Source organism: Hetaerina americana, unplaced genomic scaffold (genome assembly GCF_022747635.1).
Source record: "Hetaerina americana unplaced genomic scaffold, ioHetAmer1.1.p SCAF_19, whole genome shotgun sequence".
NCBI classification, from domain to species: domain Eukaryota; kingdom Metazoa; phylum Arthropoda; class Insecta; order Odonata; family Calopterygidae; genus Hetaerina; species Hetaerina americana.
The window spans coordinates 8,466,230-8,482,448 of record NW_027286752.1 but is presented as its reverse complement, the minus strand read 5'-3'; the positions used below and the strand labels follow the sequence as shown (position 1 = coordinate 8,482,448).

Sequence of the window (16,219 nt, the reverse complement as noted above, 5' to 3'; positions counted from 1 at the left end):
TTCCCGGGCTCTGGGCACTCTGGGCACCTACAGCTCGACCCAAGCTTAAGTGATTTTTCGGGTACCAGGTCTTCCTGGGAAACCATAACCGGCACAGGGAAAGGAACTGGCCCCCCTACCCTGACGTGTGAATTTTCACACGCCGTATAGGGCTTAGTACTGGGTGAACTCTACCATCACCTACTAAACCGACCTTCGGGTTGATTACTGTGTTTATGGTTTATGGTTTATCAATTGTTAACGATTGTCGCAGCTCTCTCCCTTCTATTTTACTCTTAATTTTACGAATCGAAGGAGGCCACGGATAAGAATATAATCTTGAAAATCTATGGTTTGAAAAAAATCACTGAACAAAACATAATCTGTAGAAATTTGTGAATATTTTAACGTGAAATCATTCAACCATATCTAATCTGAGGATGTCTTTCGTAAGCTAACAGTATGCGATTATGGTATGGGGTGAAATTCCAGAGAAAACTCCAGGGATGTTTATTGCTCAAAGCTTATTTTACCAGTGAAATTAAGAATATTGTGTCGTCATCGATCAATCACAATAGATCGGTTCGTTTTTCGCTTCATCCCGCAGAAAGAATCATCGGGATACGGCTTCAAGGGGAAGAGGGCCACAAGGGTGCTCCGAGAGCCTCCACTCGTGTCGTGGGATCTGGAGGAGTGATACTCTTTCGAGCGCCGGATGGAAGCGTCTCTTGCGCCCCCTTCACGTTCGGGCGATGTCTCCGGGCTGCCTTGCGGGAATTCGTTCCTCCGAGCAATTTTCTGGGAGCGAGACGGATTTCTAAATTCCCACTTCCCTTCGTAGGTTTGGTGCTGCGTCTACCGTGTGGGTGAGGGGAATGTGCCATAGGAGGTGGTTACTGGGTGACGCCGAGGGAACACGGAAGCCCTGAAGCTTCCTCCTTCCTTCCCGCCTCGCCAATCCAGTCGATCACATTACGAGAATGTTTCCTTCCTCGGAGAGACGTAATGGAAGGGTGTTTATTTATTTCCAGGAACTGGAGAGGAGACCCTTGGGGGGGATGGGGGCGTGGGTGATGGATGTAGTGGGAAGGAATTCGTCCTGGCTGTGCGATATGGAGACGTATTGAAACCATGTCAGTATCCCTTCATGTCATATGGGGGATAATTTAAAATAGCACATACATGGAGAGTCGACAATTATTTTTGAAATGACCATGTGCAAGTACATGTGCATGGTATATGAATTATTTACCATGTACAAGTACTATTTCAGTATGATTTTCGATGTTGCTCGAAATTTTTCTCAAACTATCGCTAATTCGACATATACCTTGACATTTTATATGTATTTATTATATATATATATATATATATATATATATATATATATATATATATATATATATATATATGATGACAATCGTAACGATGTAACATAATGGACGATATTGTCCATTTGACGGTCAGGCGATTTCAAAACAGATTGTGAAAAAATACCTGATACGATAAAAATCGTATTGTCTGCATAAGGACGATACTGTAGATATATACCAATATGCTCTGCATTTGCCACGAGTTCGACAAATCGTAGACACCGTGACTTGGGTAATTACGCGCTAAATGTTGTCCTGGAAATAAGTCAAGTAGTAAGGAAATAAGGAAAGTAAATTTTTCGAATTTCTCATAGTACTTGGCACGTTCTAAGTTAATTTGCCAAATGAAAGTTATCCTTTTCTCTGGGAAGGGAAATTCTATTTTGACGTTTGGTTTTCGCCGGAATTTAAAATATATATTTTAAAAGATATTTTAAAAAGATGACTTGGATTTACTTTAAAAAGTTATTAAAATAAAAATTAATTTCCTGGATTTGATAAATGTTTGCTGATCTTGGTCAAACATTATTACATTTGATTCATGAAGTATGTGTCTTTCTCTATGATTCTGCTTAATTGAGTGAACTTCCCCAAGTCTCTCGGCCCCACAATATTTCTCCAAACACGTCTCGTATATTGAGTAACGGACCCTCTCCCTCACGTGGTGTCCTCCACCCCATTGGGGATCGAGGAGGGAGTGGATCGTCCCCCGACGCCCTGGAGGGCATACGCACCCCTTCCCACCAACCCCCTCTCCCACACCCGTGTTGCCCGTCTCCCTCTGGCGTCCACGGGGGAACCCTTACACCGATATCGATTGGGGGGGGGAAGGGGGTGAGCGTCCGCCTTTCCAAATCACTGCTCCCCCACTCTCCCCGAGCCTCCAAAACCCACCTCCTTGCCCCCTTAAGCCATCCACCTCATCTCGGTCCTCTAACCTCTCCTCCCCTTCCGACCGCGTTGATCTTTCGATTAATTCGCGGAGGCGGGGACCCTTAAGGAGGTTAGCGCAATTCGTTAATCCCTCCCCCCACCCGTTACCCCTGCGCCTCCCCCTCTATAACCCTCGGACGTCGATTCGATCCTTCTCTCTCTGCCAGCCTCTTTCTCGGGAATCCCGGGTAATTGTTTCCCATCGGCTTTTGGGCGCGCGGCTTCTGCCCTCCCTCGGCACCGCGCCTCGCACCAGACGACCCCTCTCCCCCCCCCGCCCGCTCTCGCCTTCCCTTTTTGTGAGAACCGATTGCCGTATGATTCCGCCAGTGGTGATGGGCAAATCACTTCGGCTGCCTTCCCATCACTCCCACTCGTCGACTGCGAGTGAACTTTGTGATCTCGTTCGTGTTTCATTCCTCGCAAAATTTCGTTTCTTCGCATTACGTTTTGTAATTTGAATGCTTCATTCCTTGTGATTGGCGTCTTACTCTACGTTTCCTCGAACACGATTTATTCCTTTCCGTGAGTAATGTGTGAAATTACGATTTAGAGGTTAGGGCTTCCAAAATAAAAAAAACTCATCTTAGGTTAAACCGCAGTTTCGTAGAGATTAAGGAAGGAGTATGAGGTCAAATCGGTAATTAGGTCAACATCAACCACAGTAATCAACCCAAGGGTTGATTTGGTTGCTGAGTGCTCACATCGCTCTACGCCCAATACGGCGTGTGAAATTCACTTACATTCGGGTAGGTGGGGAGAATCAATCGCGGGACCGCCGCTGGGTAGACCAGCACTCTGCTCAATGAACTACCATTGATAACTGATGTTTTCTTATCTCTTTTGCTGGAATAAATAAATAAATACATTTGTTCGCATGTGTGTGAGACTTGCTAGTTTCTCTAATCGTTCTCAGACCTGTCGATTTCATGAAACTCATTATTCTGTGGGTGGGTCGCGGTAGCCCAGTGGGTAGAGCGTTGGACAACTAAAGGGAGGGTCCCGGTTTCGATTCCCGGGCAAGTCTCTAGGGACCTGCAGCTCCACCCAAGCAATGTGATGTTACAGGTACCAGATCTTCCTGGGAAACCATAACCGGCACAGGGAAAGGAACGTGGCCCCCTACCCTGATGTGTGAATTTCACACGCCGTCGGGCTTAGTACTGGGTTAACTCCACCATCACCTACCAAACCGGCCTTCGGGTTGATTACTGTGTTTCTGTTTTTTTATTATTCTGTAGCGTCACATTTTGGATGGTTTCAACCTTCTCTTTTAAAATGCTGTTATTTTTGTTGCCTCAGTACCATGTAAAATATTCCCCTGCTTTAATGGAGTGCTTTCTTTCTTCCAGGCTTATATCGCTGGTCTTTGGTAGGCCTTTCTTCCGGTCGAATGCCTTGCCCTGGGCCGGTCTGCTGAATATAGCCTCCCTGCTTCTTCCATCGCTACTTATTCTGCTTCCCAGGTAATACGAAACTTTTGCATCTTTTATCGGTTGATTTTAGTTTTGTAATTTGGCAATCCCTAGGAGATCAGATGCATTATGAGGCATGAGTTGCTACTTTAACGTCCCTGTAAAACGATACCATGCATACTGAGAAAAAAAATACATATAGTAAATGCGAAAATTGCTGCTTTCCGTTGAACTTTCCGTTTTTCTAGCTGACGAGCGCCTAGCTAGACCTCCTTTCTTGGAAGAATTATATGGGCGCGCATCGTGGAAATTTAGACAATGTAATGAGATGATAACTGTCACTCACCAAGGGATTGCATCGGCCAGCTTAGGTCGTGGAGCCCTGAAGGGGTGCTTGGCAGTCTTGCTTCCCTGGAGCTCGCCCAGGATTTCTTTTGGTGGGAAAGGGGGAGGGGCGGAGGGGGAGTGGATGGGAAGGGGGATTGGGTTCAGCGACCTGGGTGGATGTACACAATGGTTTTTGTGTTAAGATTTCTCGACTTTCGATGAGACCTCCCCCCTCCTCACGCTTACTCGCAGAAATCGATGCTTGGTGCGGCAGACGGAGCACAATCAGTGATCATGATTGGTTCGTAACTCCCCAAGCACGGGCGTCATTTGTCTTGCTCGAACGACTGGCTTCACAGGTTATAGTTTCAGTGTATCCGCCGTCATCTGTGTGCAATCTTCTACAATCGGTGGACAAACTGCCAGCTGAAACGAAATACGTTTTTTTCATCAAATCATCATCCTCATCAAAGGTTGAACAGTATACGTATCTTGGAAGTCACTAGAATCAATATGGTCACAGTGGCAGGGATATCAGAAGAAGAATTGGGTTAGGCCAGGGAACTTTTATAAGAAGGAGAGAATTGATGACAGGAATTTCAAGCTAGGAGATTATGAAAAGAGTAATGAAAAATTTGGTATGGTGCGTGGTTTTGTAATCCTCGGAAACTTAGCCATTTAAGCAAGATGATGGGCAGAGAGTGCGGAGATTGAAGATCCCCTTTCGAGATGTATGTGTGGAGAAGGATGGAAAAGGTGAAATGTACAGAAAGAAAAATAAAGGAAGAAGTGCTATGCACTTTTTGCAGGAGAGGGTTTTTGGGAGAAATCCAAAGACGGCAGGAAAGTTGAAAGCATATCATTTGATTGACGATGGAATGATGAAGACTGTGATAGAGGGAAGGGAATTAGGTTAGCGAGATAGGGTTAGGAAAAGAATAGTCAGTTTGAATGGAATGAAAGGAGGAAGGAAGCGTGCCGAATTGGAGATAAACTTAGTGTGAGCTATAAGGATTTTGCTTGTCAGGTGAGGATAAATGTCAAACAGTCAAAATGTCAATGCCAAAATAGTCAAACACCGAGTCCCACATTACCGCAATATGTCCTCAAATGCTGTTCTATCTTCCCTATCCATTTCTAGTCCCCAAAGCTGCAGACTTAAAGCTGATTTAAAACTCCTCTAAAATCCCCTAAACTCGGCTATTGATTGCCCTGAACTGCTATCTTTCTTCAACTGCAGAATACCTACCCGATCCACCCGCACCCACTCCCTACTCCATCTGCCTATTCCTAGAATACTACCTTGATCAAAAAGTTCCCGGAATAACCACCGTGTGGCGCTCCCATCGTTCCGATTTGAGTTCTGTTTTTTTTGTTAAATTGGTACATCTGTTGTTGATATTCCCTTTAAATCTTAGTGTCATAACTTGACATTTGCAAAGGTTACGGTCGGTTTTCGGTATGTCCATCAGTGCTTCCTGCGATTTTTCCATTACTTCCTCTCGGCTGCTAAAACGCGTTCCCCGTAATGGTTTTTTAACTCGATTGAACAGAAAGAAGTCACAGGGAGCCAAATCAGGTGAATTCGGTGGCTGTTGGATGGTATTTGTTGCATTTTTCGTCAAAAAATTACGAATAATGATAGCACTGTGCGACGGTGCGTTATCATGGTGCAAAATCCACGAGTTTTCTGCCCACATTTCTGGTCTCTTTCGGCGAATTGCTTCACGCAAACGTCTCATAACGCCCAAATAATACTCTTTGTTTACTGTCTGGCCTTCTGGCAAAAATTCATGATGCACTACACCGTTGTAATCCATGAAAACCGTCAGCATTGCCTTCTTTTTTGACTGAAAACGACGTGGTTTTTTTGGTCTCGGCTCATTTGGTGAACGCCATTCACTTGCCTGATGTCTGGATTGCGTGTCGTACTCATAAACCCACGTCTCGTCTCCAGTAATGATCCTTTTGATGAATGTGGGATCGGATTCAGCCTCGCAAATCATGTCTTTTGCGACGTCAACACGGTCTCTTTTTTGCATGAAATTGAGGTCTTTCGGCACCAACTTTGCTGCTACACGACGGAAACCCAAATCATTAACCACAATGTCTTGGGCGGATCCATAGGCAATGTTCAAGTCCTCCGCTATTTCTCTGATGGTTAATTTGCGGTTATTGACCAACATTTCTTTTACTTTATCAATTTTTTCACCGACTTTCGATGTCGATGGTCTGCCACTGCGTTCATCATCTTCGATTGACTCACGACCACTTCTGAACCGCTCGTGCCACTGGTAAACGACCGTTTTTTTTAGAGAATCGTTGCCGAAACACTTTTCCAACATTTCCAACGTCCGTGCGCCACTAAATCCGTTTTTTACACAAAATTTAATACAAGTTCGTTGTTGCAAATTTAAATCCATTTCTGCAATTGTAAAAAATCGCCAACACACACAGAGATAGATGTACTCTTGGCTACGTAACTTTTGCAAATGTCAAGTTATGACACTAAGATTTAAAGGGAATATCAACAACAGATGTACCAATTTAACAAAAAAAACAGAACTCAAATCGGAACGATGGGAGCGCCACACGGTGGTTATTCCGGGAACTTTTTGATCAAGTAGTATCTCTCACCAAGCGCTCACTGTTATTTCGCCTCTCCTCCCTTCTAAATTCACTCCCTCACACTGTCGACCCCTTTCACTTATCATGCAAAAACTTCACCACCCAAGCTTTATCCCACCTTTCAGTAAATTAAAACTTTCCCCGGTCCATTCTTGGTTCTCGTTATTGTTATGCTGTTATTGTCTTTTGTCCTCTTTCATGTTTGTTATATTTTTCACTGTAAAATGGCGCTACTGCTGTATGTGAATAATGTTTTAAAATAAAATAAATAAATAAAATAAGATATGTTGGAGTGTACAGTCAGCGTTTAACCAAAACCTACCTTGAAAAGGTAGACTACCAAATAATTCATCATCATAAGTTGCCCAGGACTCAGGATCCAGTGTGCCCCTTCTTCACTCTCTTCCTTCTGTCCCCCGCTCTGCATCTCCATTTATCAGCCCATCATCCCTCATATCTTATTTCTTCTCTATTATTTTCTTTTTTTCTCTCTATTTGTTTAATGTACCATTCATATTCTCTAGTAGTATTGCGTAGAGTTACTCCTGGGATAAAAATACATCAATCTAATGTTGATTCTTTATGATTCCCCTAAATAAAGATGCGTGGGTCGTTCAATAAGTCCTTAGGAAAAAAATAGAAAAAAATACATCCAGTGGATTTTTTTTATTTCTCTACATTTTCTCCTTTTAGCTCGTTAGACTTTTCCGAGGGTTTCTCCGACTTTTTTTTAAGACATTCAAAAAGTGGGATTTCGGAAGTTCCTTAAAATTGGCAGCTGTGTTGACGATGATCTCCTTATTCGATATTCATCGTTTTCCGACGAGCCATTTCTTCAAGTTTGGAAATGAAAAAATCACTGGGGCCAAGTCTGGTAAATGCGGTGGATGCTGTAGTAATACGCAGGTCTTTATGGAAGAGGATGAAATGAGGCGGTTTTTTCTCTATTCTGCGCTTTCTAATGTACAATTCGTGTAATTTATCTGTAAGGTTATTATTGTAAATGTGTGACGAGGGGTTAAGGTGGTAGAGGAGACTCCATAGTCTCACTCTCGCTCCAAAATAAAGACGACTATCTACCTATCTCAACAACCGGTGCAATAACGACACTTTAATAATCTACATTTATCGTTTGCTCATTTTTCAAGTAATCGATGTAAATGATTCCGCGTGCATCTTAAACCACCACCTTGTCGGCCGATTTCACTGTCTTCGAGTTCTTTGGAGCCGTAGGAACAGTAGAAACAGTGGGGTGCCGTTAGCAACTCACTGTTTCTACTGTTCTTTTTCTCTGGAGTGTTATGTTGTATCCATTTTTTTCCACATTTATGTATCGATGTAGAAACTCGGCAGAGTTGCGACGGAAAAGCACCAAACCAGCCTCCGAATCGACCACACGACTGCATTTATTCTCCACTGAGAAGAGACGCAGCATCTTGTATTATTGATGAGTTTTTTCACACCCAATTTTTCGTGCACAATTGAAAACGATATATCTTGTGATATGCCATCATTTTTGGATGTACGGCTATGTTTAAACTCATTGAACTAACTGTAAACAGTCGGAAACACAGGGACAGATATGCTATGAACTTCATCCAATTCGGCTTTGATCTCTTTCATTGTTAAGCCTTTTAAATAGAAATGTTTAATCACCACACGAAACTCATTTTCCATCTTTCTAAGTAAACAGATGTTTGTTGCTTCAATCAACTATGAAAATGAAACCACATGATGGATATAGCTGAAAATTTAACAGCAGTCTAGTGAGAGATTATGCTCACTAAAAGAAAACTTTTTCCGATACTACTAACACCATCTCTTGGATTTTCTAAGGAATTATTGAACCACCAACGTTGGACTTCATCACTTGATAAAAATTTATTATCCGATCCGAATGGTAAAAAATATTTACCTATGGGAAAAGTGCTATTAATAACTAATTTTATTCCAGTTCCACCATAACACGCGAGAAGTACGCAGTTCGTAGCTAACACTGGTTAAATCTTGGTGAAAGTGTGGAACGACATTCCACGACAGAAGAGCTTGTTGAACTCGGGTTTCACCTAAACTACATACATTCATGCCGCCAATGACGCCGGAAATGTTGGAATCCTTTATTCGAAGCTTTTCGTTTTGAGCGCTATAATTGTACATTTTACTTGACCCTCAGAAATTTGTTTAAACAAGTATTTTTTTGTTTCTAAAAACCTAATTTTAAAAAACACATTTTACCGATGATCGCATTGCCTCTACATTATTACATTTGTAATTTCCCATTTTCATGTCACAGATGTTGTAGTAAACTATTTTTTTTACCGATTGGTTTTCATTTTTTCTCTATGTAATTACGTTTCGCCGTGGTTAAATCACTTATCGACTACTTTTTGCGTAGAAATTCATTAGTACTTATTTATATCTTCGATATTGGCTAAAGCTGAACTCCGGAGTCCGCTTACATGTCTTTGTTGCTTTAATCCGTTTCGTCTTTTTCTCAAGTGTAGAAATACTCCAACTGCCATTGGCTCTTCTTTTTTATCTCTCCATTTTTATTCTCGCAGAAACCAATCATTCTGAAACCTTTTTTATTTTTTTTACAAAGAAAAACACGGATTACGTATGTTAATCCTGCCGTTTGTCTCTTTCACCGATTTCAATGTTTTTCTTTTCTATTTTACTCCATCTCCTCTTGGGTTTTCCCAGGAAATATATTCGTTCGCACGTTAATTTTTCTATCACTTTATTTTTTAATGGCAAAAAGTTTTGTTTACCATCTTGTGAGAGCATCGTTCTCTTCCATGTGGAAATCTTCAATCTGTCCTTCCTCTCGCCCATCTCCTCGCCTCTCCTCCTCTTTCTATCTCGCGCCCCTGCCTTCTCTTTTTCCTGCCCCTCTCCAACTATTTATACCTTGTCTGCTCGGATTTAGAATTTGGCCATCTCTTCTCCTAGCAACCCGGAAATGCAAAAGAGAAAAGAGATTAAAACTTCCCCGAGAGAGATAGTATGCCCGAGTTTACTTTTCTCTGGTACCGAGGGAAGAGTTCAAACTCGGAATTAAATCGCCAAACTATCCAAGTGATGAACCCGAGAAGTGGGTGGCTTTGAAGGATTGATTGAAATCTTTGTTTTTGTATACTATTATCTTTGCTGAAATGAACTGATTTGCCTGTGCCATCTTATGCTGACGTGGAGTTAACTCAAGGGGTTCGAGATTGCTGGTGAACATCTGAAGTCTTTCTTCGTTCCTCTCAAAAGTTAATTCCCTTGCTCAACTTGACAGCCCTTCCTACTTAAATGCCTGTTTATTTGGTTTTCGATTTTGGCCTCCTTTTTTTCCCAGTGGAGACCGAGGAGGCCATTGCCCTTCCGTCTCCCCTTCGATTTCGCCCTCTCTTGCAAATCATCCGCTGCGTTTACTGATGTGTTTAAGCCGCCTGGCTCTCCTTCCCCTTTCAATTATACAATCATATGACGTGTTCCTCTTCTACTCTTTTATGTTGATTCTCAAGTCTTCTCTTTGTCTCTTCTTTTGATCTTCGGCCTACATGCTTCGAAGGCTCCGATTGTTGCCTGGTTTTCCTTTATGAATGCCCTTATTAGCGAGGGTAATCCAGAGAGTAACCTCCATTTTCGTGTAGCGTGGGAATTAGTGGAAGAGAGAGCCGAATGGTCACTGTATTGACGCACACAATATGGGTCAGTACGCCTCGTTCTGCAGTGGTTGGAAGGTAAGGCGCCGCTTGTCGTTTGTTTACAGTATCGAGTCAAAATACAAAAACACAACTGAAATTCCCGCCAAATGGTCTGCCCAGAAAGTGACCTCCGCTGTGCAAGATAGCAGCCTAACTTTTCAATCGTGTTTCCATGCAACAGAGTCTTAGTAATCTGTGGAAAACTTTCTAAAGATGTCAGTTATCGCAAAACGATTTTCACGAACTTCTTCTTCGATATCCAGGGGCAATTCATTGTCCGTCACAGGCCATCGTTTTGGCCTGTGACGGACATCGAGATTTGGAGATTAACTCTTAAACGAACGACAGCACTGACTCACAACTATTGTCAATCATCACATATGGCCCTTACCGAGAGCAATAATTTTCCGATGAATTTAGCAGTTTTGAAGTTTTTTTATCAGTAAAAACCTTATCACGGAACAAAGTTAACATTCGGCGGGAATTCCAATTATGTTGCTCATTTTGACTCGTTATTGTAAACAAACGACAAGCGGCGCGACCTTCCAACCACTGCAGCTCGAGGCGTACTGACCCATATTGTGTGCGTCAATACAGCGGCCATTCGGCTCCATACACTAATTCTCACGCTACACGAAAGCGGAGGTTACTCTCTGGATTACCCTCGTATTATCCATAAAGCGCATAATATACCCCACGGAATTGTTCTATGTACTTTATTCCTGTGAGTGACGCAAGGAAATTATCTATGGCTGATAATAATTACTCACTTAATTCCTGAAGTCAGCCGGTCGAAATGATAGGCATGCAAAGGCCTGGACCAGAAGGGCCGCACGCATAGGACCACTTGGCGTTGGGAGCCGCCACTGGATACTTGTATTAAATTTCCGCATTAATCTTGCGTTGTATGGATCAGAGTTAACTTTGAGTGGGGGGGTGGGAAGCGCAACACTATGCATTTTAACAGCACGATAGCAATATCCCCTGGCCACAGAGTGCGCCTTTGCGGCTGGGTGCTTCAAACAACATTTAGAACGACCCGTTTTTATTTTTTCTCTCGAGGCAAGCATCGATAAGGAGTCAACAGAATACGGGAGCGAGGTTGCAAGTCCCGGCGGACTTGTGGCTATCTGCGGTGCTCCATGCACGTTCCCGGTTGTAGAGGATGTGCTTCGAGCTGAGCACTGCGTTGTGAAAACCCTTTACACGCGGGGGGAGGGGGGCAACTGTGGGCGACCCGCCTGGGAGAGATGTTTGCGAGAGATAGACTCGTTGAAGTGTCCCGTTGATTTTAAATGCAGAGACACCTCTTTAACGGGGCGCCCGAAGAGATAGGTGGTGCCCGTTTTCACCAATTTTTGAATATATATATATATATATATATATATATATATATATATATATATATATATATATATGTGTGTGTGTGTATATATACACACACACATGATTTGAAATATATATTATTATTATTAAGTAATCTACCGGTTAAGGTAGGTTTTGGATGGACGCAACTACTAAAAAAATATGTTGTGACTCGTAACAAAACACAAATCAGCAACTACTCTACATGAAGTCCTCCGTCATCTATCTGTACTTCCTTCCTTCCTTTATCCCGTCCCACATCCCTATCCTGTTCCCTTCCTTTCCTCGTTTACCTTACAATACTGATAATTTTATTTATAGAATTTATATATATATGTATATATATATGTATAAACCATAAACACAGTAATCAACCCGAAGGTCGGTTTGGTAGGTAATGGTAGAGTTCACCCAGTACTAAGCCCGACGGCGTGTGAAATTCACACATCAGGATAGGGTTCCTTTCCTTGTGCCGGTTATGGTTTCACAGGAAGATCTGGCACCCGAAAAATCACATACATATATATGCATATATATGTATGTGTGTGTGTTTATATATATATATATATATATATATATATATATATATATATATATATATATATATATATATATATAATTCTTTCAGTTCTGTTCCGTGGCCGTCGCCGTGATAATAATGTACATTTAATTACCCGTTTCGTATCCCCCCACCAATGTGACGAGCTCCAATGATGTCGGGAAATTTATGATTGGAGCGGAATGGCTTCCCTCATGGGCTAAAGCGGACAAAATACAAGTATGCCATATAAATCATGTAGATGTTCAAACCCTGCAAATAAACGCGAGGTGAATGGGTGACGTTTTTACTCTATTCACTCAAGGGAGGAGGAGGTGGCATTCCAATCGATTTCTTTTTGTTTATTCAGAGGGACGCGGGATCGAATCTTGGCTCACGTATAAATTTTATTCTGTAGTTGAACGATCTGCTTTTAATTTTTTTACGCCATCCGATTGCTTCAGCCAACGGAATATCATGAATCAAATTGCTACAGCCACTCTGGCAACAAATTTATTCAAAAGAACCTAGTAGCAGAGATTTAAATGCTCGCTGCATTGAATTACCCTCTTTATGCATGCCCGAATTTGTGTGTCCGCACTCGCCAGATATATATGAACGATATAGCCAGCAAATAATTTGAATATGCAAATATTTACTGTCGTCTATATTTGAACAAGAGAGCGCAATGTTTTCTAAGGGAAGTTACCTATGAGTGGCTGGCCTAACATTTATTATTTAAGGTCAGATAATGATCGATCGCGGTCCGTCTTTCACACATTTTACACGTAAACGCACTTACCGTGATGCAGTTGCGTCACGTTGAGCAGGAGCAATTGCGCTGTGATGCGCACCCATTGAAAGATTTTCTCCCCTATTGAATTATAATGACAAATAAGCCTGCCCACTTCTCCGTTTAACGGGTTACGTGGTTTCGAATACTTTGTATTACATTTTTGTGCTTGTAAATCCATTTTGGACTTAAAATTGCTGCTGTGGCCCTCTGCACAATTATTATTTCAGGAGTAGCCTTTCGAATGAAGGAGTAGGTTTTTGATTGGCCCGAACATTGCGTTCGTCTCATTTATTTACTCTGTGTACTTTTTAATTTTCTTAATTCCATCCAAACTGCGTATTCAACGCATCCCTCTACCTCACATTTCTCGATTTCTCCCTCCGCTTTTGGCATCATCCCATTGCCTCTCATCATCTCCTGCATCCACTTGTCCTTCCTTCTTCTAATATCCCTCAAGAGCCTTTTCTTCTCCCCTGCCACGCCTAGAACTTCGTCGTCGTCTGTTACTTTCCTTCCATTTTATTTTTTCCTCATTCCTCTCCACATACCTGTATATCTCTAAATGCATGCTTCTCTCTTTCTTCAAGGACGCAAGGTTTACAGTGAGTGATGAGCGTCTCGTGGTGCCACTAACAAATTAAATTGTTGAAAATTACAATTAATTTTAATTATGGATGGCAAATTAGGAAAAACACGAGGTCTATATGTAATATATGTACATAGATATAGTATCGTTTATATATAGGCTAAGCTAAACATTAAAATAGGAGGGCAAAAACTAGAGCAGGTAGAACAGTTTACGTATCTCGGTAGTGTTTTGGACCAACAGGGTCAAAGTAGTAGGGACGTAAGGAGAAGAATTGCGCTAGGCAAAGAGGCTTTCATAAGGAGGAGGGAGTTGATGACAGGGACGTTGAGTAAGGATGTTAAGAAAAGACTCGTAAAAACTTTGATATGGAGCGTAGCTATGTACGGCGCGGAAACGTGGTCATTGAAGCAGGAGGATAGACGTAGACAGGAGGCTTTTGAAAGGGGGTGTGGAGAAGAATGGAGAAGGTAAAATGGACAGAGAAGAAAACAAACTAGGAAGTACTTGGTATGGTGGGCGAAGATAGGGGTTTGTTGGGAGAAATCCTATGGAGGCAGGAAAAGTGGATGAAGGGGGTATTGACCGGCAGCGGGATGTTGAAGACTGTAATTGAGGGGAGAATGTTAGGCAAACGAGGGAAGGGAAGGAACAGGATAGGGATGTTGGACGGGATGAAGGGAGGAAGAAAGTACTCAGAGATGAAGAGGGACCTGATATAGAGTAGGATGTTGTTTTTTTTTTGCTAGGGGTTACAAATTATTTAATTAGTAATTATGTCCATCGAAAAACCTACTTTAACCGGTAGATTACCTAATAATAATAAATGAAAAATAATAACATATATTTATGCATGCGAAACAGAAAAAGAAATGACGGGTTCATGAAGTCCAGGCCAATCGAACAGCTGTTGACATGAAACTCACAAACGAGTTATTTTACAAAAAAATCGGATTTATTTTAATATCTCTTTTTACGTAATGCGGAGCTTTTTTGGTTATTGTATTTTGCCTTCTTTCTTAAGGATTACTTGCGTGATAATTCTTTGATAAAACAGGAAAACGCTATTTTGGGGTGGTGTACATTTCATTTTTCAAGATGAACTTACTTTATAAAATGCATCCTTCCCTCGCCACACTTTTCATTTTGGGCCGCTGAAGATGAATACTTCCAACATGTAACTTCCTACGGGTCCCTTTAAACTGGGCGTATCCATTTGTCAACCCACACGCTGGAGTTAAAGGTGGGAAGTGCCTTCAGTGGCAAAGGTCTACACGACTATCGATTTATGCGGTTGCAATTACTAATCAACTCTTAGTCCAAATTAAAATTATTATCGTAGGATTAAAGAAAAACTTGGAATCAGAAAGGCATTAAAAACTCTCCATTGCCCAACGGAGGGGGTGAATAAGGATTTGCCAAATTTTTACGGAGAGCAAGGGATTAAAAAAAGATTTTTCTTGCTGCGGGAATGGCTTTCAGAATGATTTCAAAATAGAATACGCCCAAACACGTGATGTTATTTTGCAATACAGAGAGTTTATTACCTCTACGTTAATCACATAAAACATACCATATTAAGGCTTTAATCTGAGGGATTTCTTCTCTATCAAAGGGAAAATAAAAGGAAGCATTTCGTAAATTCAACTGGATACAACTTATTTGCATTCCCCGGGTTTCGACTAATTCTGTCATTTTCATCTAAAATGGGCTCGTGGTAATTAAATGTGCATGTTGGAATATGCAAACTACTTTTTTCCTAAGTTATTCACAGTATATTTATATTGATTAAATAATCTAGGTAATACTTTTTTTCCAATGTTTTGATTAACTATTTCATATGATTATTATTAAAATAGGTGTTCTACCGTTTAAATAAGGTTTTTGATGGACAGAGACTGAGCATCAAAAAAAACAATCTGACAGCCGACAATACGATAAACCTTCTTCGATTCTCCATACGTATGTCATTCCTCCGTTCCGTCCATCATTCCTATCCTTTTCCTGGATTTTCTGCGCTTGCCAAATGCTCTCCCCTCTATATCACAGTCTTCAGCATCTCATTGCCAATCAAAATGCATTGCATTCACCATTCCTGCCTCCCTTGGATTTCTCCCAGCAATCCCCTTCTCGCCTAACATGCCTAGCACCTCTTCGTTTGTTTTCCTTTCCGCCCATCCTACCTTTTTAATCCCTCTCCATACCCACATCTCATAAACCTATCTTTGCCAGCTACGCCTATCATTGAATGAAAAAGACAATGTATTTTTCCACTGTTTTTAATTTGGTACTACTAGTTTTTTATTTTGTTCTTTATTTAGGTATTACTACTACTAGTAGAACGTGAACTTCCACAAAGTTGAGCCAGAAATCATAGAATGCATACGCCTATCATCTTGCTTCAACCACCATGTTTTCATGCCGTACAAAATCACACTCTACGTATAGTAAAACCTAAATAGCCTTTTTTTAATATCTTAACTCAACGTCCCTCTCATCAACTCAATACCTGTATAAGGTTCTTTGTCTAACGCAACTCTTTCCATCCTACTTTGACCAAATCGGTCCTAAGGACTGCCAATAT

At 41.5% G+C, this 16,219-nt stretch overlaps 1 long non-coding RNA gene across 1 annotated transcript in view; it reads left to right on the top strand.

Moving 5' to 3' along the window:
• Window positions 1–16,219, top strand: part of LOC139687278 (uncharacterized) — a 355,024-nt gene that overhangs the window by 171,445 nt on the left and 167,360 nt on the right. Inside the window, exon 3 of the long non-coding RNA XR_011700630.1 lies at window positions 3,638–3,751. This is a non-coding gene — a long non-coding RNA (uncharacterized lncRNA). The remainder of the gene's footprint in view (window positions 1–3,637; window positions 3,752–16,219) is intronic.